Source organism: Stegodyphus dumicola, chromosome 8 (genome assembly GCF_044657685.1).
Source record: "Stegodyphus dumicola isolate Sdum_Otavi_A_Nest chromosome 8, ASM4465768v1".
In the NCBI taxonomy this organism is placed as follows: domain Eukaryota; kingdom Metazoa; phylum Arthropoda; class Arachnida; order Araneae; family Eresidae; genus Stegodyphus; species Stegodyphus dumicola.
This window is the reverse complement of record NC_140775.1, coordinates 32,356,598-32,380,519: the sequence shown is the minus strand read 5'-3', so window position 1 is coordinate 32,380,519 and position 23,922 is coordinate 32,356,598. Positions and strand designations below refer to the sequence as shown.

The window sequence follows — 23,922 nt, the reverse complement described above, 5'->3', positions numbered from 1 at the left end:
ATTATCGAATAACAAGGATAAATACATATTTGCCAATCGAATTTAATTATTTATATTTAAATTGTTATGATATTATAGTGCAAATGCATTTTAAACATAGCGAAATGTCATAAAAATAAAAACTTTTAAAGAAATATTTAAAAGTTATTTGTAAGTAACAGTATAGTATAATGAAGGGTATGAACAAATTTCAGGGATTTTGTGTAAAACTGTATTTTAGAGTCAAATAAATATTACAACAGGTGCAGTTGCCATAAAATTAATTAGTTTCATTAATGCAAGTAAAATAAATACTAGAAGTAAAATATACAAAACAGATACAAGTAAATAAAAGAAAAATAAATACAATAAATAAATACTGACTAACCTTTATTATAAAGGCATAAATATCATTCACCACTTTATTTAGTCCAACCTAGTTACAAAACTTGAAGATTTTAGACATTTTTCTAAATTGTTTGATGTTTCGAATTCTTTTAGGATGTTTTCAATTCTTTCATCCAATTTTACATATGCTTTTTTCCTTTTTCCTAATTAAAATCTCTCTTCTACAAAAATCTTTGCTTTTCTGTTATATAACTAGTCAGTTGAATATATATATATATGTTATTATGGAATGAATTTTTAAATTGAAGTAAAATTGCTAAACAAAAAAATAATGTCACCAATTAAGTTAGATTATAAATTTGTCAGATGAGAAAAATAACAAGAAAAAGACCAAGTCACCAAACAGCTTGGTTTCTATTTCAGTCAACCATATAAAATTATCCAAAAGAGCAGCTTTAGTTTAGCGTGTAGATTTTAAGTAATTTCCTTAATTTCGAAGATGATCAGACCCAGGTTCATCTTCAGGAGCAAAACAATTTTGAAGTTTTTTTTTTTTTTTTTTTTTTTTTTTTTTTTGTGTGTGTGTGTGTGTGTGGTGTAAAATATTTCTTCGCAAAAAATAGAACCATAATAAGATTGCTTTTTTGCCTTGTAAGGATCTTAAGTTTTACTAACGTTTATTTTATTTTAAATCTTTACTATCACTTCTTATTTTCTACTTCCGGCCAGAATTATAAGCGTGAAGGATTTTATGCAAAGTTTGTCTGGTGAACGCCAAGTACTTAAGTTGTGGCTTTTTGCCAAGCAAGAGAGAGAGGAAGCAGTGAGTCAACGCAGGCCGCTTACCTTAGAAGTTACGCAGTTGCTGTTTGCCTTCCAGGCCAGAGGTTCTAATCCTCTTGATAAATTAAACGTATTGTAGTGTTCACAGTCTCTGTGCTACATACGCTTCCTGTTATTATAAGGCCAATCTTACACGTGTATTATTCTAAAGTTAAATTAGAGTTCAGTTTTATTTTTATACTTTTACGTTAGACCCCGAGTGGCGGGTCATTGTATTCCGAAGTACGGAAGTTATTGTATATAGAGAAAAATAAAGGGTTTTGTATACCCTTCGTCTGTATCCTGTCTACTTACTACAATTAGTGAACATAGCTTTAGTAAGCTCTCTGTTCCTAGTCAGGTCCTTGTATGTTCCCGAAGAAGGTTAGAAGGAACATTGAACCTGATAGCCTAAGTTTGAATCTTATATATTTTTACGTTCTCTTCAAATTTGACCTCATTTATCAAATTATTTAGTCAACCCTGTATAAAGGAACCTGCTTCCGAGTGTTATGAAGATCTACTGGATTAACTAGCTTCGTGCGGGTGGAATCTACCAGTCACTTTCTGAAACAAATCCAGAATATCATGTGACAAATTTTGTGAATGATTATGATGAAATCAATGAATTTCCTAGAGATGCTAGATGAAACATGGACATTTGATTATTAAGATTAGAGGCACAGCATAGATATGCTCTTTTTAAATTATTTTGTGATATTGCTATTGAATTGAATTTTATGGTTTAAGTGCGAAGAACATGATATTTAATAAATAAAGGTAACACGACAAAACGTTAAAAAATGCCCCTTTGGGCGTAATATAAAATGTGAAAGCTCTCAGATTTTTATGTTGCTCTTATAGTGTTACGAATTTTATATATATGTAAATAGTTTTGATGAAATTATATTTAAAATTGTAGTATGTTTTATATCATGTAACATGAAAGACCTCAGGACTGTGAAGCTGGCGGGAAAATTAAGGTTACAAGGGCAAATTTATTTAACATTGAAGTAAATGGTTATCTCGCCAAAATGTCACAAAATGGTCTCCAAGTTTGGCTAAAATTTGGCCAAAGACCCTGTCGCCAGGTTCGGCCAAAGACCTTGCCTAAGTATGGTCCAAGGCCTGGTTGCTATGTTTGGCCAAAAGTCTCCAAGCTTGGCAACATTTTGGTCCAATCCCTGTATGATTAGAGATTTGTTAGAATAGGAGTTTCTGTATGATTAGAGATTTGTTAGAATAGGAGTTTCTGTATGATTAGAGGTTTGTTAGAATAGGAGTTTCTGTATGATTAGAGATTTGTTAGAACAGGAGTCTCTGTATGATTAGAGGTAATTGGTCTGATTTCTGTATGTAACTTAAGTGTATCCGGCGTATATGTAACTGTAACTGTATATGCCTTCCAACAATTTCGAGAAATCAAAGGTACTGTAAATTTCTCGGTGTCCAAGGGAAAACTATATAAGACTGGAGAGAGCATCAGTTCAGAGTTGAATTCGGAGTTTTGAGAGCTCTCCGTGCGAACTTCGTTCTTTATATGCGCTTTGCATTGCGCTGTGTTTAACGATCTTAGTAGTTTAAAACGGTAACTACTGATTGTTCTTTGTCTTATTGAAAAGAACTGTGCGAATACTTTTGTGAAAAGTAGGAAAATAAACTTATCAAGCTATCCTAGGTTCTGTGTGATTTCAATCCCGTACGAATTCGGACGCACGTAACAAAATAATTACACTCAATCTTCTACAGCTGTAAAAATCTATAAAAATTTTTACTATAGCTCTAAAAATAACCAAGCATGAATATCTCTCATAAAAATAGCGAAAATAAATTATTGCGACGCGGAAAAATCCAGGTTTATCTAATGTTTAATTTTGCAGCTGTAGTAAACCCTTCTTGAGCTCGAATTCGCGGGGCGCGGTTTTGCACATACGCGTTATCTTAACTGTTTCCATTTAATTTTCTTTGATAGCTTAGTGTTTTATTTGGCATTCAGCGGAAGGAATTAGCTTACTCTTGCCAGATCCTGATGGAGTCTCAAATAGGGCCTGACTTGTAATACAGCATAAGGAGGGTCAAATCAAGACTTTCAGAGGCTTTAAGCACTTACAAGATTTTGGTGCCACCCGAATACATTTGCTCCTGCTTTCCTACCATTTTTTTTTCATTCTCTCTCTCAGTTGGTTTATTCGTGGTAAAACTGGCAAAAGAATTTTTTTTCTGGTGACCATTTTCTTGAGTTCCTAATAATTTTTTGTGGTGCCGCCTTTCCTTGATGCCATAAGCCCGTACTTATATTGCTTAATGATTAACACAGCTCTGATCATAAGCTGCAGTTCTTAAATTGTGTATCATGTGGTAAGATCATTTTGATTTTATGAATGTCTCATGTGAACGCTACTCAAGAATTCTTTGAGTGTGATATCTCGTCGTGTCTGAATTCGTATCTACACCAGTCACCTGCTCTTTAAGCCTTTTACATCCTATGTTGCGTTCATATCCTTAAGTTTAATTCTTTTTGTATTACAAATTTATTTCGGACCATTTTACAATTCGAAACTGAAATCAATTTCGATGAAGGTTGAATCCAGAGTCCGAATACTCCGGTGGTTACACCATTCTCTAAGTTGCAGTAATCTCAAAGAGGGAACAAACAGAGAGAGATTTAATATTTCCAACTCCACAGAGCGACGACATCCGCGTAGTCATAGCAACGTGCTTCCGCGTGCCGTTGCAACGTCGTAGAACGGGTTGCCATAGTAACGTGCGTATTGGAGACTACCGCCCATGCGCAGATTACTCTGAGCTACCCGCTTAGCTGTGTGAAGCAAAGCTGCAATGGTTACAAGGGCTTTATACCCTCTTCTCCTTTTTTGCATTTGAGCTTCGTTAATTTCAAAAAATTCATTATGACATCTAAGAGAAGAAATGAAGACGATAAGGCAACAAAGAAACGCAACGTTTGATGTTAACTTAGAAAACTGAAATTTTGGAATGTGCGTTTCATTGCTTGTAAGAAAACGACCTGTAAACAAATCAAGCATAAGGACAATACACGAGAATTAAAAAAAGATTTAGTCTAGAGTCAGATCTTTAGTGATACTTCGGCAAAGATACCTTACTGCGAAACTTTTGAAGAGTTCCGTGAATCATTGTCCCAAGTCACGAGTTTTTTAAAAATTAATTGTATCATGTACCTGTTTATTAAGCCGTAAAAGTCGTTTCAATTAATATTTGTTTGGTTTTCCCCTTTTAATTACAACAGTATTAGGTTTGTTTAAATTATACGTACTTTTTAAATTTGACATATTTTAATTTTTTAAATTTGACGACACATTTTTTTTTCGTAGAGTTAACTTTGCGGAAGGCAATTTTGCTGTGAGTGCAATGTATTAATGACGTAACCCTCGAGTTCAGCTGAATAAACCCTCGCTGAACTCGAGGGTTTATTGTGCTTCAGAATTTTATATTTGATTCCCAAAAATTTAATATGAATGGTAAATAATTACACGATCAGTCAAACTGAGATTACTGGAAATTCAATCAATCAATTACAAACGAGATTTAATGGACGAATTCACCTCCCCTGCTTGCACCCCGAATAGCAGAAGATTTCTGTGGAGTAGCTTCATTTCCTTGCAAGTGATTCCTTGATGGCGTATAATAATATCATAACTTCGAGAAGCCAAAAGAACAACCGATGGGAGATTTTCGCCTTCGTGTTTAAATTCTGCACTATATTTTCTTAAAAACTTATAGAAAATCCCCCAATTAATATCGTTTTATTATGCTTGTTTTAAAAGTGGGTGAATGGTTTGTTCTATAAAGTACACAAAATTCAAAAGTATGTAGCAGGTATGTTTTTAGATTTTGAAATTTTGAAGTCATAAACGTCAAAAAGTCGTAAAGAGCCCGAGCGATTTTCAAAAATTTACCGAAGAATCAGAAATGACGTTAGAAATCTGATATGAATTTCATTTAAAAGAATTTTTTTCGTTTCATTCAATGGTGCAAACAGTAAATTTCTGAGATTTTTAATGTATGTTGATTAACCGAAGATTAGTGCGAAAAATCGTTTGAACTTTAAATTAAAAAAAAAGTCTAAATCTAATTTTGAAAGAAGTTTCTTCATCACATTGCACCGTCATCCACAAATAGTGCATGTACAAAATTTGAGCTCGATAGCTTATCAGGAAGAATAAAAATCTGTGACAAACTTTTGACCCTAACGACAAATGCTATGATTGTACTAAAATAAACACTTATAAATTATAATAAAAATGAAAAGAAATTATAATAATGCACGCATTTTTAACGGTCTTCTCTATTAAATAATGAAGAATCTATTAGTGTGTACGTTTTTTATATTCCTAATAAAATAGATCAAATGTTCAGTGAATTATTATAAGCCGATTTAATAGTGAAATATTGATGAAATTTGAATTAACAAGAATTCCAAAAAATTTGATCTCTTATTCTCGGGAAAGAAACTATCATGAAAACGCCAGCACCTAGAATCAACAAATAATGAACACAAGTAGACTTCCACCTGAGCATGGGGGGGGGGGGAATCTCGAAGCCAGAATTTTTAATTCCGATTTTATTTTATATTTTGTACGATTTTGATTAATTTTCATTAATAAATTCAGTAATCTGAAAACGAGCAGTGTTAATACTATTCGAAATAAAATATTTTTATCTCCGATTCGCCAAACTGTTGCCATTTGGCAAAATGTAAGAGATTAGCCCTTTAATTTTATTCAACAAAATTTGCTATTTGAAATCAAGGTGTTGCCACTGCCTGAAATAAAATACTTTTATCACACACGAACCAGCATGTTGCCCATTCCTAAAAACTAAGATATTTAACTTTCAGATTTAATCTCTCAGATATTCAGTAACAAACCAAACCATTTAAAAACAATAAACTCAGTTCTTAATATTTTTCTGTTTTTTATTCTGATTGATTTATATAAAAATGCATCCAAATTAAGAGATGTTTACTAGAAATATAAAATATTTTTAGGAAATCATACTTCCTGGACTCATTAAAATCATTGCATATATAATTTTTTTATGATAATTATTGTAGGTAACTGGATACAAGCGGCTAGTATTGTTAATATCAATACCATCATTACTATTAACAAAAACGTTTCTAATTCTAGTTCTAACAAAAGGCGGTTATTATATATTACATTATAAAATTAAAATTACTAAAAGATTATTACTAAAAGTCTTTGGATCTTTATTTCTGAAAATAATAATAATAATGATACTACTTCTACTACTACTACTAATAAATAATAATAATAATTCTGATAATAGTGTAGAAGATTTTGTAAATAATAATTTATCATATTCTTCGATTCCAACATGCCATCGAATGTAAGATGTAATTCTTATTTTCAGCCTCGTACTCTAGAGATGGATACTGCCCAGTTTTCCTTAATCTTCAAACATGTATTCTGAGCGATCGAAGAGTAGTGATGATGCTGCGCTTTTAAATGACGAAAATGTGTAAGAAAAATAAGTAGTGCTCCTTTAGTTAAAAATCTGGTAAAAATTTGAGAAAAAAAAAAAAAAAAAAAAAAAAAACTACTATCCCAAGAATCAATAATTTTAAAACGCGTTCTGATAAGCACTTCTGCAGAACTAAAGTGTATTTTAAAATCAGTAAAATACGATGACCCAATTTAATAGGGAAACACTGGGGAATTTTAAATTCCCAAGAATTCCAGGGAATAAAGTATATTTTAAAATCAGTAAAATAAGATAACCCAATTTAATAGGGAAATACCGGGGAAATTTGAATTCCCAAGAATTCCAGGGAATTTGATCCTGAATTCCCGAAAAAGATGCTATTTATAGCACTTTTCCTTCTATTGGTTCTCTGTAAGCCCTTGCCAGCCATTACGTGACGAAGTTGAATCCGATTGGCGAATTATAGAGGATTATAGAGAATTATAGAGCGAATTATAGAGAATTATAGGCGATTGGCGAATTATAGAGGAATATACCAGTTGCTTGGCAAATTGATGTTATTTTCTATTTTATTTAGGTAATGCGGGGGCAGAGCGATCGCGTGATGCATTGTGGGTAAAATCTGTCATTCCTTTTCCGTTCAATATCTGGAGAAAGCTTTCATATCGGCATGGTTTCGCGAAGTAGTGTGTAGTGATCTGGCTAGTGTAAAAAGCTCAAATTTCAGATTCTCTCATCTCTTCATTTTCATCATTTTGACGATCTCGACTTCAAATGTCAGTGTTAGTAAATTAGTAGGTAAGAAACTTGTCATTTCATTTCATTGCTTTTGTGACCAACAAAAATGGATTAAGCAATTGAATTAAACAATTCATTATTTTTTTCCCAAGGTAGAATCTAAGAAGTGCGGCATTATATTACCTATTTTTTTAAATGTATGAATTATTTTTTAGACAAAGTATTTTCTGTTTATAAATTTTAACAGGAATAAGCACGTAATATTTAAATTTTACTTTATGCTTACGGTTTAGAAATATATCAGGTAGAAAAATATATTTTTAGGGTAGTGTCGATTCCATCTACACGTTCTTTAAAATTTGTTAATAAATGTTTTTTTAAATTATATCAGTTGTATTTTATATTATATCAATTGAATATAATTAAACATGATATGTAATTGATTTAATTAAAATCCTTTTTTATAATATGACAGTTGTTTGATGTGAACATTTGCCGAATTATTGCAGATAAATAATATTTTAAAAGCCACATATTGCGTAACTTGGAGCAGATTAAGCGTTTGCCCCACGTTACATAATACATGACTATGATATTTTAAAAATTTTCTTTGATGTGAAATGTGGAAATGTCGTTTGCAATTTTTTCTTATACTAACGCGTGATAAATAAAGTATTTTAAATTACTCAGGCTTTCGCAAGCGTAAGTAATTATGAGAAGGGGGGCGATTTGATTTCAAGATGTGATAATTTAAAATTTTGAAAGCAGAAAATCGATTAATTAATTTTTTTTTTTTTTTTTTTTTTTTTTTTTTTTTTGTACTTTTAATATTTCAAGTAGGCATAAAATAAGAAGGAAAGAAAGTAAATTTTGTGCAGAGGGTACGTAATGTATAATGTTAGAAAATGTTTGGTTAATTATAATAGTGTTGTACATATTTATATATTTGGCTGTTGGATATGTATAAATCCAATAAATGTATTTTAAGTTATACGGATTAGATGCATTATTAAAAAACAAAACAAAAATGTTAGACATTAATAAGTGTGTGAAAAATTGTATCTTTCAAATAGTTGCAAACGTAAGTTATTATTTTGTTTATATTTTAATTTTTATCTTTGGATAATGCGTGCTGAATTTCATTTTTGACGTGTTTGTATTGCTAAGTCTGTTCTATTCTTTTTAATTTTAAGAGTAAAATTTATGCTGTGTTTTTGAGTTATAAGAAGAGAAGGCATCTTTTTGTGATATTTAAAGATGCACATATTGAGTTTCGATGTGTTTATGTCTAATAAATGTGTTTTATTAAACAACTTAAAATTTTAATGAATCCTTATTGACTTTGGAGTATTTTTGAGAGGCAATTATTTGTCAACTGGCGTCCGCAAGAAAGGATTGGAACTGCAACTAAAAGTAAGCAATTTGTTTTCATTATTAATTTATTCATTATTAATTAATTATAATGAAATTATAATTAATTAATAATTAAATTAATAATGAAAATTAATAATGAAAATTAATTCATTATTAATTTTCATTATTAATTAGCAATTTGTTTTCATTGTTAATATCAATACCATCATTACTATTAACAAAAACGTTTCTAATTCTAGTTCTAACAAAAGGCGGTTATTATATATTACATTATAAAATTAAAATTACTAAAAGATTATTACTAAAAGTCTTTGGATCTTTATTTCTGAAAATAATAATAATAATGATACTACTTCTACTACTACTACTAATAAATAATAATAATAATTCTGATAATAGTGTAGAAGATTTTGTAAATAATAATTTATCATATTCTTCGATTCCAACATGCCATCGAATGTAAGATGTAATTCTTATTTTCAGCCTCGTACTCTAGAGATGGATACTGCCCAGTTTTCCTTAATCTTCAAACATGTATTCTGAGCGATCGAAGAGTAGTGATGATGCTGCGCTTTTAAATGACGAAATGGTATGGAAGATTTAAATGTATTTAAATGTTTATGTGAAGTATGGAAGATTTAAAACTAGCACGTAAGCAGCATCGTAGAGTGTTTTCTAAATCGTGTAATGAATTTGATCAAAGAGAAAATTATTTAAGTGACGAAGAAAAAATTTTAGAATTAAGAGTTATTCAAGAGAAATAAAAAATTAATGATTTCAGCTGAAAACGATTGGCACAGCTTCAGTATAGCCCACCCGGAATTTTAAACAAAAAAATATTGCCAAGAGCGGCGATAAATGATATGATCTGGTAACCCATACCATTCGCCAAACGCATTGTAAACAAAAGGATGGAATTACGGTTACAGCTAATATAGTAGTCAGTTACATTTATTCAATTTCAATACAAATTACCGAGATATCCGTTTACTCAAAGTTTAATGCACGTGCCCTGTATTCTTACTTTTCCGGTATAGATTTCTCTTAAAATTTGTCTCACGCTGCGTTGCACGAAGAAATACAACATTTTAAATTAGAATTCTACTAAAATTAATATCTAAATACACAATTCGTAACACTGTTATTGGCGATTGTTTAACGCTCAGATACCGTGAATACTATTTTGTATATATTTTTTTGGTTACTTTGGAGGTGATATTTTTGCGTTTAGTTATTGCTTGCTCTAAAACTGCTGTTAGTGATGTTGTAATTAAGTATCAGGAGATTATAAAGGAAAATTTAAGGTGGGAGTTTTCAAACAAGCGTAAAATTTTGGGAACATATATTTTATGTATGAATTAACAAGAGAGTATGAACTTTTTAGAGGATTTTTGATGGATTGTCGATTATTGAGAGATAACGTTTGTTGTGAAAAATGTAAGATACCATGCTGATTAGTTAGTTAGAAAAAGTCATTGAATGGTAGTATTTGGAGATGCAAGAAGTGTAGGGCTGAGAAATCAATTAGGCTAGGATCTTGGTTCGCCTGTAGTAAGCTCAAATTTTCTAGAAATATTTTTTTTTTTTTTTTTTTTTTTTACAATTTGAATCAATAAAGTTGCTTATGCGCGAGTTTCTGCAATTCTCCGATTTCTTTTAAGTGAAAGCAGATTTCTTAGTATATGAGCAATGCAGAGTTTATTCAATGTCTGATTTTTAAATGAAAAGAGATCGCTATATACATGGGCAAAGCCAATGTAGTGCCAATGTAGCCTGGGTTCAATTGGGCAAAGCCAATGTAGTAATTTTTTTAAGTGAACATAGATCGATGTGTACATGGGCAAAGCCGAGGTTGTGCGCGGTGCCTAGTTTGTGCAATTCTCGGATGTTTTTTCAAGTGAAAATAGATCGATGTGTACATGGGCAAAGACAATGTAATGCGCAATGCCGAGGTTGTGGGCGGTGCTTAGTTTGTGCAGTTCTCGGATGTTTTTTAAGTGAAAATAGATCCTTTTGTACATGGGCAGAGCACTACAGACCAGGCTTCCGGCCTGGGGTATAACCAATCGGAATAGTACCTGACCTGTAGAAATTATCTACTATCTACTTTCGCCACTTCTAGAACGAGCCCCGCAAACCAGCGGCATTTATTGAGTCTAAGTCAGAAGTTACCGATTAAGAGTAATCGTTGTTACAATGGCATCTTTTCAGACGTTGTCTGCTACATGAAAAGATATAAGTGTTCTACTGAGCTGAGTATTATTCATACGCGCGTGTAATTACAATTGCTCTGATTGTGTAATGTTCCATCGGCAGTAATGGGTTAAGAGCACTGCATGAAATTTAGTACATTGAGTTAGCAAGGTGTCCGGACTTCACTACAAATCATTATTGGTGAACTTGGCTTAATCTATGTTGCATATCTGTCCGTGTCACATAATAAGGACATACTGTGCATACATAGCATGAAGATTATACATAGTACTAAAATTATACATAGCATTAAAAATATACATAGCATCAAACATTATACATATCATTGAAAGTTATACATAGTATTAAAAATTATGCGTAGCATTAAGAATTATACATAGCAAAGTTATACGTGGCATTAACATGTAATGTTAACATACATAGCATTAAAATTATAAAGTAATACCGTAAACTGTTTTACTACTAGTACACTAAGTAGATCCTACGATGTAGTTTATATGGTTGCACAATTAACGTGTAATAGAGAGCATATTAAGATACTTTAGTGCAGTTATATAGTGCGATTATATAGTATAAAATTACTTTGGCGTTACATAGTGCCTTTAAACTATTGGTTACTGGACTTAATAGATGTATAACTTACTGTTTTGCTCAATGAAGTTAGTACAATGAACAAATTATATAACTTACTATCCGCACAAATACTGTACTCATTAGTAGCTGTGCACACAGAATATTATAAGCATTAAATAGGTCCTAGCAGCCACACGTTATTTACATATTACATAATATATGCGTTTCATAATATGCGCTTACATAATATATAGGATTATAAGATAAATAATTAAATACTCGAATGCAGAACATTGCAAATTTGAATAGGTAAGTAAATGAATGATACTGAGATACATTAATAACGATTAATAGTGATTAACTAATACTAAAGAAAATTATTTAATACTGAAACTCATAAGTGCATAACAAAGTTCGCAAATAGTACTCTAAGTTGCAAAATTTCTTAATTTAATGCAAAACATACAGCTGTCTGTCAGGAATTTGGTGCGGAAATCGAAATGATGCAACTATCTTATAACCATTAATACTAAATAAGCGCATGATAAGTTCTAAATTAGATATGCTTGCTTAGTAGATTATACGATTTGCAATAAAGCATCATTACATAGCAGTAAAATAATAAAGAATATAGGGAAGGGCTATGGCTGACATGACATGACATTTTGATTACATAACACTTCTTGGTAATATGCAATAAAAACATAAAAGATAAAAATGACAACATATTGAGATGAATGAGTACTAAGAATGAAGTTCTGACTACAACAAGCAAAGCACAGAATACCATGGTACAATGATTAAACAAAGCATGAGATTTTGTACAACTGGCAACACATAGTATTGATACGCATACAGGATCTTGCTTACATTACTTATGGCAATGCTTAAATATACATAATATAATACATTCTTAAGATAATTTGCTTATGAAACATACTTATGAGAGTGTCAGTTCATTACTTAATGCTAATGGAGTCCACTTTACATATATATACGCTGAATTATGTATTTACTACATTCAATTTAAATGGAAGGCATAAGATTACGATTATAATTATTAAATTAATATATTAGACACGTTAAGGTGTTGACAACATATACTGTAGTTACAACATTCAGATTAAAATGAAAGCATATGATATCAATTATAGTAATTAAGTTAATACTATAATCACATCGAGGATGATTATTACAGTCAAGTAAAAGTCACATAAAGTGTAGTACTTAAGGTAATACGTTAAACGCATCTAACGAATTGGATAAGAGTATGATGAAAATAATATGAACATAACAATAGTTAACAGACATTACTTATCTGGTAGCAGGGTTATGCGCTGGGAGGTATTAGGTGACAAATGAAAAGTGTACCCTGCAGAACTTGATGATCTTGTGAAGCTTAAAGCACGCACCTTTCCGTTCTAGTAGTTTGTCCATTCCCTCCAATATCTGTCTGAAGGAGGACGCATGTGGTGCGCCTCTGTCAATCTGCATGTAAATGCATAATAGTCTGGAGTTCCGACTAGTCCACATTCACAGAGATCATGGTCTCTAAGTCCAAATCTGTGTAGGTAATCAGGAAACGGGCCGTGGCCAGAGAGGAACGTAGTCAATGAAGATGAGTTGGAGAAGACAAGGTCTGTAACTTTTGGGATAAATTTATACGTCCTTCGACCTGTCCGGGAAGAATCCCACCTCTTCTGCCATTCTGCGTAAAGGTCATCGCGTGTAATCTTTTTGAGATAAGAGGAAGGCAGAGGTAAAGCATGTTCTGGCAGGAAAATACTCGAAGCCGCTTGTTTTGCCTGTTCATCCGCAAGCTCGTTGCCGACTACACCTGTGTGCGCTGGTACTCAGTTAATGATGGGACGATAATTGAGTGGGAGGTTGACTAATGCCCTTTGTATGTTGAGTACGAAGGGGTCTCGGCTGGTTGGTCCCTCTCTGGGTCTCGGCTGGCTGGCTATGCTCGACAGTGAGTCACTATAGATATAGGCAGTTTCTTGGTGACTATATGAGAAATCGATTGCTTTTTTAATAGCTGATAATTCAGCTTGGTAGACTGTGTTGTTCGGATTGAGTCTACGTTTCCAGCGGTATTTGATTTCTCCATCGATCATTGTGCATAAGCCGCATCCAGTGCCATCCTTTGTTTTGGAACCGTCCGTGTAGATGGCTATTGAGCTCTGCCGACAGAGAAGTGTCTGCGTGTATATATTTTCGGCGAGGTTATGCTGGGCTGGGTGGCAGGGATAGTCAAAGATCTTGTGCATATACTCCGAGGTATGCAAGTTCCTGTTCGAGAGTTTATAATCTTTCCCAAGTCGGAGAGTATTGGAGATGGCCGCCTCTCGCTCTGCTACCAAGTCCAGTGGTGGTATCCCTGTTAGGACTTGCAGTGCCGCTGTTGAAGTTGTCCTGTATCCTCTGCTTATTTGCAAAAGGTGTGGGCGTTGGAGCGAGTTAAGTAAGCGCCTTTCTTGTACCGTTAGATATTTTGCCCAGATGCCGGATCCGTATAAAACTATGGCCTGAGTAACGGTGAGATACCAATGTTTTAGCAGTGTCGATGAAATGTCCCAGGTTGGAGCCGCTGTTCTCTGCATGTAATTTTTAAGACTGTCTGTTTTTGTTTTGTGTACATGGGCAGAGCCAATGAAGTGCGCAATGCCGAGGTCGTGCGCGGTGCCTAGTTTGTGCAATTCTCGGATGTGTTTTTAAGTGAAAATAGATCGATGTGCACATGGGCAAAGCCAATGTAGTGCGAAATGCCGAGGTTGTGCGCGGTGCCTAGTTTGTGCAATTCTCGGATGTTTTTTGAGTGAAAATAGATTTATGTGTACATTGGCAATGCCAATGTAGTGCGCAATGCCGAGTTTGTGCAATTATCTGATATTTTTAAGGTGAAAATAGATGGATGTGTACATGGACACCAAGTTTGTGCAATTCTCTGATGTTTTTCGAGCGAATATGGATCGTTGTGTACAAGGGAAAACGAGATAATGTGTGATGCCGAGCTGTAATGTAACGCATTTTATATGCAATGTTTAACATATCGTTTGTGTATTTTAAATTTGTATTGTTGTTTTAATTGTGAATTATATTTAAGACATCATTTTTCATTTAAACTGCATTTTTTTTATATAATTATACTGTTTTTGATATGTTTACAATGCTTTCCGACTTACGATATATATCGATAGCCCGACGACCTACTCAACAGTAGCAAAACTGTAAACTTTGACCCTATAAGTAACTTTTACCTCATTATTATAATACGTGTAGTGTTTGCTCTCGTAATTGCACTTGATAATATGAGTTCTTTGATAATATGAGTTCTTTGATAATATGTGTGTGTGTATGTGAAGCATTCCTTAGTGTTCCAAATTTGTAGTATTTATTTTCTTATAATAGTTTCTTTCATTGTGAGAAATTAGATTTTTTTATTTATTAATGTGTAGAATTCTAGTATGCCTGCCTACAGAAAATATAATGTGATTTAGGAATTTAAAAACCTGTTTTTCATTAATGCGAAGTTTGAGATTTTTAGAAAATAATTAAAATTGTCTAGTTACTGGTATGTAAGGGATTATGTCGTTATGTAGCAAAACGTTAATTTGTAAATATGATAAAATTGATATGTTCCAGAATATTAATTTAAATAAAAAATGTTCTTTTTATTTGTATAAATGCTGAAGCTTAAAAATCTTTGAAAATACTGAAGCTGTATGAAATGCAAGCATGAGAGACTGCGACGTTCTTTATCGTTTTAATAACTGGTAGAATTCGCTTGTAAGGATCCTAAGTTTTACTAACGTTTATTTTATTTTAAATCTTTACTATCACTTCTTATTTTCTACTTCCGGCCAGAATTAAAAGCTTTAACTTATTTATGCAAATTTGTCTTGCGAACGCCAAGTACTTAAGTTGTGGCTTTTTGCCAAGCAAGAGAGAGGAAGGAGTTAATAGAAGCAGGCCGCTTGCCTAGTAGTTTTTACTCGGTTGCTGGTTGCCTTCAAGGCCAGAGGTTTAATCCTCTTGATAATTTTAAACGTATCGTAGTGTTAGCAGTTCTCTGTACTACATACGGCTTTTTGTTAATATACGGCCAATCTTGGAGTTAGGCACTTGTTTGATTAATCCAAAGTTAGTTTAGTTAGAGTTTAGTTAATATTCTTACGTTCAGACCACAAGTGGTTGGTCTCTGTATTCCGAAGTCCGGAAATCATTGTAAAGAGAGAAAAATAAAGGGTTTCGTATACCCTTCCTGTGTGTATTGTCTACTTCCCAAATTTATTGAACATAGCTTTAGTAAGCTCCCTGTCCGAGTCAGGACAGTTAATGTTCCCTAAGCAAGTAAGGAGGAACACAGAACCTGATACGCTTACTGTATCATAGTAATTTTAAATATAAACAATTTATTATACTTATTTTCAGTTACGCCTAAGCTTAAATGTCAGAAATGTAAATTTAAAGTAAAGAATTTGATGTTAATTTACAATAATAAACAATTCATAATTTTCTTTTTTTTTTTTTTTTTTCTTTTTTTTTTTTTTTTAATAGAAAATAGAAATTACGCGTAGCATGGAGAATACCAGACGTCACAAGATTATTCCCGCCCGTTTATGGATGTCACACAGCTCCGCCTTCTCAACTTTGTTGATGTAGCCTATTCTACGCTTTTACCAAATTATTTATTAAAGGTGAAATAGTTAAAGGTTTCCGGTATTGTTTTTTAAATTACATTCTTTTAATCTTAATCATTTTTATTAATCATTTCTTAATATTTCTTTCTCTTAAAATCGTATATAATAGTCGTAAATTTATTTCTATTATTATCCACGATTTCTGGTGAAATGAAGATGGCCGCCATTTTTTGAAACACAGAGTTTCGTCGAAAATCTGGATGGCAACCATTTTTTAAAACAACGTATTTCATGAGCTTTGGCGCCAAAACAAATTCGCCAAACTTTGAAGGTGGGCTATACTGAAGCTGTTCCAAACAATTTTAAGCAAGAGCTATTTAAACAAGTTGTAGATGAAAAAATTATCGAAAAAGAGGTTGATGAGTCAGAATCATACTTAGATAGATGGAGAAAGGATGCTACTTTGGTAGACGGTTGCACGGATTTTGGCGATTTTTCTTTTGGCAAGTAATACGACTTATAGTAAACCCATTGCTAGACCAGTTATTTATGGTAGCCGATACTTTGTTGTCATTTTATTTAAAAAATAATACTTTTTATTATGCATAAATTCCGTGTTTTAAATATTATTTATGGCTTCTAAATATTAAAAATCAATTTAATTTTGCTTTTTTATTTGAAATAAAAATTTTATTGTTTATGATATTTTATGTTGTGGATGATGTAATCAATGACGTCACCTTACTTTAAAAGTAATTGGTTTTAATATCTATAAATTTAATCTAACGTTTTAAACATTATTTATGGCTGTTAAATATTAAAATACAATTTAATTTTGCATTTTTTAAAATGATTTTATTATGTATGATTATTTAAATAATTTTAATTCTAGGCGTGATGTAATCAGCTCTCTGAGTGGTTATAGAATATTTGTTCATTAACGAGCTGTAATCAGCTCCCTGATTGGTTACTGAAAATTCGTGCATTACCGCGCCATTTTAAAATTTAAGGTGCTACTTTAGTAGACGGTTGCAGGGATTTTTGGCGAAATACGTTGGCGCAATTGTTGGCGCGGTTTTTACAATCGTCAGCCATCTTGAAAAACGCTGTTTTTACGTATTTTACGCATAGTAAAGTATTCGAAACTTTAAAAAAATAATGCATTAATTTTTTACTGAAAACGTTGTTTTTTAAGATGGCAGGCAAATGTAAATTAATACATTTACTACGAATATAAAATACTAAAGTAAGGTTAAATTATTACTTTCATATAGCAAAGAAATAGAATAAAAACACCGCTATAAAAACACTGCGCCAACGTTTAATTGGATTAAAATATTACGTAAATTGAATATCGAATTAAAAATATCATACCAACGTTTAAAAGAATTAAAATATTACTTAAATTCAAATCCTTTAAAATAAGTTTTATAGGATATAATTATTTAACATTAAAACATGTGTGGCATTAAATATCTCGGCAATTTTTAAAAACAGTGTATTAATTTTTTAAATAAATATTGGAGTATGCAATTATAAAGTAAAAGAAAAATATGTACTTAAATTTTTTTAAGTATTTAACCTGTCGTATATTGATAAGTACCACAAAAAGTCGGAATCATAATTTAGATATCAATGAAAAAAAATTGAAAAATGCAATCTAAGGAATTCGAAGAGATGAATAATAAAATTTTAAAATGGCGCGATAATGCACAGTATTCAGTAACCAATCTGGGAGCTGATTACAGCTCGATAATGCACAAATATTCTGTAACCAATCAGGGAGCTGATTACATCAAGCCTACAATTAAAATTATTTAAATAATCATACATAAAAAATCATTTTTTAAAAAAAAAATTTAAATTGTATTTTAATATTTAACAGCTATAAATAATGTTTAAATCATTAGACTAAATTTATAGATATTAAAACCAATTACTTTTATAGTAATGTGACGTCATTCATTACATCATCCACAACATAAAATTCCATAAAATATCTTAAACAATAAAATTTTTATTTAAAAAAATGCAAAATTAAATTGGTTTTTAATATTTAGAAGCAATAATAAATATTTAGAAGAATAATATTTAAAACACGGAATTTATGCATAATAAAACGCATTATTTTTTAAATAAAATGACAACAAAATATTGGTTACCATAAATAACTTGTCTAGCAATGGGTTTACCATAAGTCGTACCGTACCGCTCGCCAAAAAAAAAAAAAAAAAAAAAAAAAAAAAAAAAAAAAAAAAAAAAAAATCGCCCAAATCCGTCTACCAGAGTAGCACCAAATTTAATTCATATCTTCGAATTCCTTCAAAAATGTCTCTTTCAAAGATGAATGTTGTTATTGGTAAATAGCAAGAACTATTGGCATCGGAATCAAAAAAAATTCCTTTCAGACCTTATTTTGGCCAGCCTGCCTTTCCTAATCAAAGATTAATTAAATTTCCTACGAGGGTCAGAGGAAATTTATTTTAAATTTTTGGAGGAAACCTTCCTAATTGCTTCTTCAATGAAGTGCGAAAATATAGATCACAGATGAAGATTGTTAGAAGAGCCGATTCTGAGGACGGCCGTATATGGTATTGTGTTTATGTTGGAAGAAACAAAGTATTTTTAACTATTCAATTCAAAGATTAAACGCCCTAAAATCCTGTTTAAGTTTTTTCGCTAACACTCGTAAATTTATGCGATCTGAGCTTTATTCAAGGTCATTAGCAGCTCATAAAGTTTAGCAAAATAATCCGTTTGTACTTTCACAAATGTTCTTTTAGCTATAGGTATAACATAATTTGTCATAAATGTTTTTTAAAGGAATAATAGAAAATGGATGTTGTATTTAATAGGAAATAAATATAAGTTCCTATAAAAGATAATACTAGCTCATCAATTCTTTTAGAGTTGATCGAATTATTGGCATGTGTGCGCTTTATGTCGCCACCATTTCCGGGCTCATATTGCTATATTTTGAATTAAAATAATTTTTTTACATCGATTTGCTATGTTTAACAGCAGGGATTTTGTCTTCTTTTTGCTCTGTATTCCTTACTTTTATATGCGATTTGATAATATCGTCATTTGCTTTTGAAGAGCTCGTAATATACTGTGCATTTAAATATTTGTGAAAAAATAATAAAACAAACCTAAATTTTCAAAATGGAAAAATAGCTAGGATAGACCACGCGGAAAAGGTGATGGATCCAGGACAATCTACTAGGACTAAGAATATTGAAAAGAAAAGAAAAATTGTTTATAGGAAATATAATGAAAGTTATTCATCATTTGCGTTTACTTGGAGATGAAATGGATCCTCAGCCTCAGTGTGTTCTTTGCGGAGAAGTATTATCCAGTCAAAGTATGAAACCATCGTTTCTTAAAAGACATCTCGAATCTAAGCACGCCAGTTTAAAGGATAAATCTGAAGAATATTTTAAGAGGAAATTATCGAAGTTCAAAAGTAGTAAACAAGTAATGAAAGGTTTTGTTACTCCAAGTGAAAAAGCTTTGAAAGCTAGTTACCTAGTAAGCCTAAGAATTGCCAAGACTGGGCAGGCTCACATTATTGGAGAAAACCTTATTTTACTAGCAGCTAAAGGTATCGTTTTAACATTATTTCTCGATGAAAGTACTGATATAATGAACTTTGTTCCATTATTAGTTTACATACATTTCGAAGAAGGTAAACGAACTGCCGAAGAGTATTTATTTTGTGAATCTCTTCATGAAAGAGCAATTGAAAATGAAATTTTCAATGTAATTGACAATTTTATGTCGAGAATGGTATTCCTTGGAATAAGTGCATTGCCGTATGCAGGGACACAGATTTTAAAAGGAAAACATTCTGGCGTTATTTATCAAATAAAGAAAGTCGCACCTAAAAACTAAATTTACTCACTGCTCCATTCATCGTGAAACTTTAGTATTTAAAAAAATCCTCGAAAACCTGAAAATCGTCTTGAGTCAAGCTGTGAAAATTATTAATTTTATTAAATGCCGAACTTTAAATTCAAAGATATTTACGATTTTATGCTAAGAGACGGGCAGTGAATATGAAACGCTTTTGTTATATTCCGAAGTAAGGTGATTACTCAGAGACAAGGTTTTAAATCATCTTTTGGAACTTCGATCAGAAATTCAAATTTTCCTCTGTGATTCAAAATTTGAATTGCAAAAGTGTTTATTTATTGAATTGTGGTTTGCGCATTTAGCATATTTAGCTGATATTTTTGTAAAGTTAAAGGAATTAAATTTAGGATTACTGGGACAAAGTGTTAATTTGTTTACCATTAGAGATAAAATAAAGCAATGATAAAAAAAAAAAAAAAAACTCGAGCTAATAATCAAAGAATTGGATAATAATATTTTAAGCTTCTCATGACTTTTAGAAAATTTTCCAATCGAAAGTAATTTAAAAATAAAAGAAGAACAACATCCGACATTAAAAATCATTGTTTTTTATTGATAAATAATTTCAACATGTATTTTCATATAGGATTAGGCAGAAAAAATGAATTAGAAATTCATTTTGTGCAAATGTGCCTGAAATAATTCTATCTCGTGAAGAAAAGGAACAACTGATAAAAATTTTCTGTGATCAAGGATTTTCTTCTATGTTATATTTGAAAAATAAATGCAGAACAAAATTAAAAGTGGAGTTTATGGTTAAAACTAAATGAAGTAAGACTAGACATAAAGAAATTGATCTCTCTTAAACTGGCCCAAATTTCGCACTCAATTTTAGAATTAAAGCATTGTAATTTAAATTTGGTGTTAAAACTGTAAACAATTTTCAATCTTTTTTTTTTTTTTTTTTTTAAATCTGTGCATATTTAATGCAATTAGTCAATAGGTGTGCAAATGGCAATATATATATTTTTGTATATTTCTATTGAGAAACTGAAAAGTAATCATGATAAAAAATGTAATAAACGGAAGTTTCTCAGTTTATGTTTAGATGGTTAGTCAAAAAGTTGAGAACCGCTGTTCTAGAGTGCTTTCGAAAAATAAATTTCATCAAGCTATTATCTCGGTTCTGTGTCGATTCAAATCTATGATAAATCCGTACACATGTAACAAAACTTTATCCGGCGCAAATTTCCACAGCTATTTCACGATTTTTATGGAATTTCTACGATTTAGAAAAATAGCAAGTTTTTTCTAGCGAATGTTAAAAAACTCGCGAGTTGTTTTTCCCTCTTCCCTTCCTTTTTTTTTTTTCTTACAGTAAAATTGAAAACTGAAAACACAACATAGAGCAAACATTTTGGTTGCTCTATGTTGTGTTTTCAGTTTGCTGCGCACATTCAAAATGTTTAAGACAATTAGTTCTCCCGCTGACTGTGAGATTCGTGCTGTGATTAAATTTTTGAACGCGAGGAATGTTAAACCGGCCGAAATTTATCGTCAAGTGACAGAAGTTTACGGTGAATACGCGATAAGTGATGGAATGGTGAGAAAGTGGGTAAGAATGTTTAATGCAGGTCGAACAAATGTCCACGCCGAGGCTCGGAGTGGTCGGCCTTCTGTTGTCACCGATGATTTGGTAAGGAAAGTTGATGAAGCAATTCATGAGAACAGACGCTTCACAATCAGGGATAAATAATCTCTTCTAAGTCCTGCTTCACAATGACAACTCTTTCAGAGGCATTTCCACAAATTTCACGTACTGTTTTGTTCGAAATGGTGTCTGATCGCTTGAATTATCGCAAACTGTGTTACCGATGCGTTCCAAAAATGCTCACTGATGTTCACAAAACAAAGCAACTTGGTAGTGCCCTGACATTTCTCACGCGGTACAGTGATGAGGGAGAAAACTTTTTAAACCAAGTTGTGACAGGTGATGAAACTTGGGTGTGTCATTTCACACCAGAATCGAAACAACAATCGATGGAGGGGAGATACACTCCTTCTCCGAAAAAACAAAAGTTCAAAGTGACAATGTCATCACAAAAAATCATGTGCACTGTTTTCTGGGATAGGAAAGGCGTTCTGCTTACTGAATTTCTTCCCAGAGGTGAAACCATTAATGCGGCACGATATTGTGAGACTTTAACAAAACTAAGGCGTGCCATTCAAAACAAACGAAGAGGAATGCTCAGTAAAGGAATTGTGTTACTCCATGACAATGCTCGGCCCCATACTGCTGGTATCACTCAATCGTTAATTCGACAGTTTCATTGGGAGCAGTTCGATCACCCGCGAACCATGTAGTTCCTATACATATGTCAATACTGAACACTGAACACTGCCCGGACTTGGCGCCGTCCGACTATCACTTGTTTTTGCACATGAAGCGCGAGCTTGGTGGCAAGCGCTTTGGAACTGACGATGACACGAAAAATGCTGTGGAGTCGTGGTTATCGAAACCGGCGGGAAGTTTCTTTGACGATGGTATACAAAAACTGGTCACCCACTATGAGAAGTGTTTGATCATTGGCGGAAACCATGTTGAAAAATAGTTTAAGACATGTATTTTCATGGAAAATAAAATTGGATTCGAAAAAAATGTTTTATTTTATTTATTTATTTTTTTTTCCAAAACGGTACTTAGTTTCCGAATAAGCTTCGTATAATTTCACTAAAATTATACAAAATTCGTAACATTATGTAGAGGTCTATTTTGTCGGCAGTAGAGATTGGTTTTAGTAGCATGATATGACCCGCAGTAGTTCAGATTGTAGAATGGATCTATTACAGTTCGCTATGGCAATCGCAGACAGTTAGCATTCTCTGCGTTCGCTGTGAACACACCGTCAAGCAGAGGTAGACCGTAGTCAGAGACACCTAGCCCTAGAAATTCACTCATTCCAGCAAAACATCAGAATTCCCATGTAGTTCCTATACATATGACAATACTGAACACTGATTAATACATCAAAATGGGCACGAACAACATTATATACTTGAAAGTTGTGAAGGATGTTCCAGAATCCAGTGTGAAAAATGCAGAATATCGCTTTGTTTAACAAAAAATTAAAATTGTTTAAAAAAATTCCGTGTAGAATAAATATTAGTAATATTTCAATCTATGTTTATATTTTTGCGAAATTTTACCTTGGGACCTGTTGGTGGCATTTGTCATAAATCTTTGTTTCTATAACTCAACTATGAACTTGTTTAATACTCGTATGTAGCAAGAGTATTCATCTAAACCTATAAACAGTATTTCGTAGACACTTTTATTACCTGAGGTACCACTAGTCTCGAAACTCACATTTTATCCTTACCACTTTTGTGTCCCAATCGCTTTTGAAATTGTTGCCTCCAAATGTTATCGCAATGTATTATTAAATTAAATAAATAAATGATGAAGAATCTATATGAATGTTCCTACATTGTAAAAGAACGGGGGCATTTAGAGCCACTGAATTTTTTAGTACATATGTCCTCTACCGAAACTCGAGGCCCAAATTTTCAATTTCGAATTTGTCCTTCATTTATTTCGTAATTTATACAAATCTGACGAATTTTTCTGTAGCAAATTCTGCTGTATAAAAGCGAGAAGCGGGAACCCTGCTTCAAATAACATTTTTATTTCCAGCGCACCAGGCTGTTAATGCCATTCGGCAAAATGTGAAACTGAGCTAAATATAATTTAGCTCAGTTTTAATCTACAAATTTGTCTATTTGAAAGGAATGTTTTGCTACTGCCTCAAATATAATACTTATTATCTCCACGCATCAGCCTGTTTGCATTCAGTGAAGCGTAAATTATTTAATTTTCAAATTTAATCTT

General features: G+C 32.1%; 1 protein-coding gene across 4 annotated transcripts in view; it reads left to right on the top strand.

Moving 5' to 3' along the window:
• Positions 1 to 6,901: 6,901 nt before the first annotated feature.
• Positions 6,902 to 23,922, top strand: part of LOC118204128 (speckle-type POZ protein B-like) — a 129,472-nt gene continuing 112,451 nt past the window's right edge. The window contains exons 1-3 of one of the 4 annotated variants that reach the window (XR_015042528.1): positions 7,084 to 7,431; positions 9,229 to 9,334; positions 16,103 to 16,446. The gene's annotated coding sequence lies outside the window, so the exon portion shown is untranslated. Of the gene's footprint in view, positions 7,432 to 9,228; positions 9,335 to 16,095; positions 16,447 to 23,922 lie in introns of those variants that run through there. The other 3 variants (XR_015042527.1, XM_085821714.1, XM_085821715.1) reach the window with 3 other exon arrangements.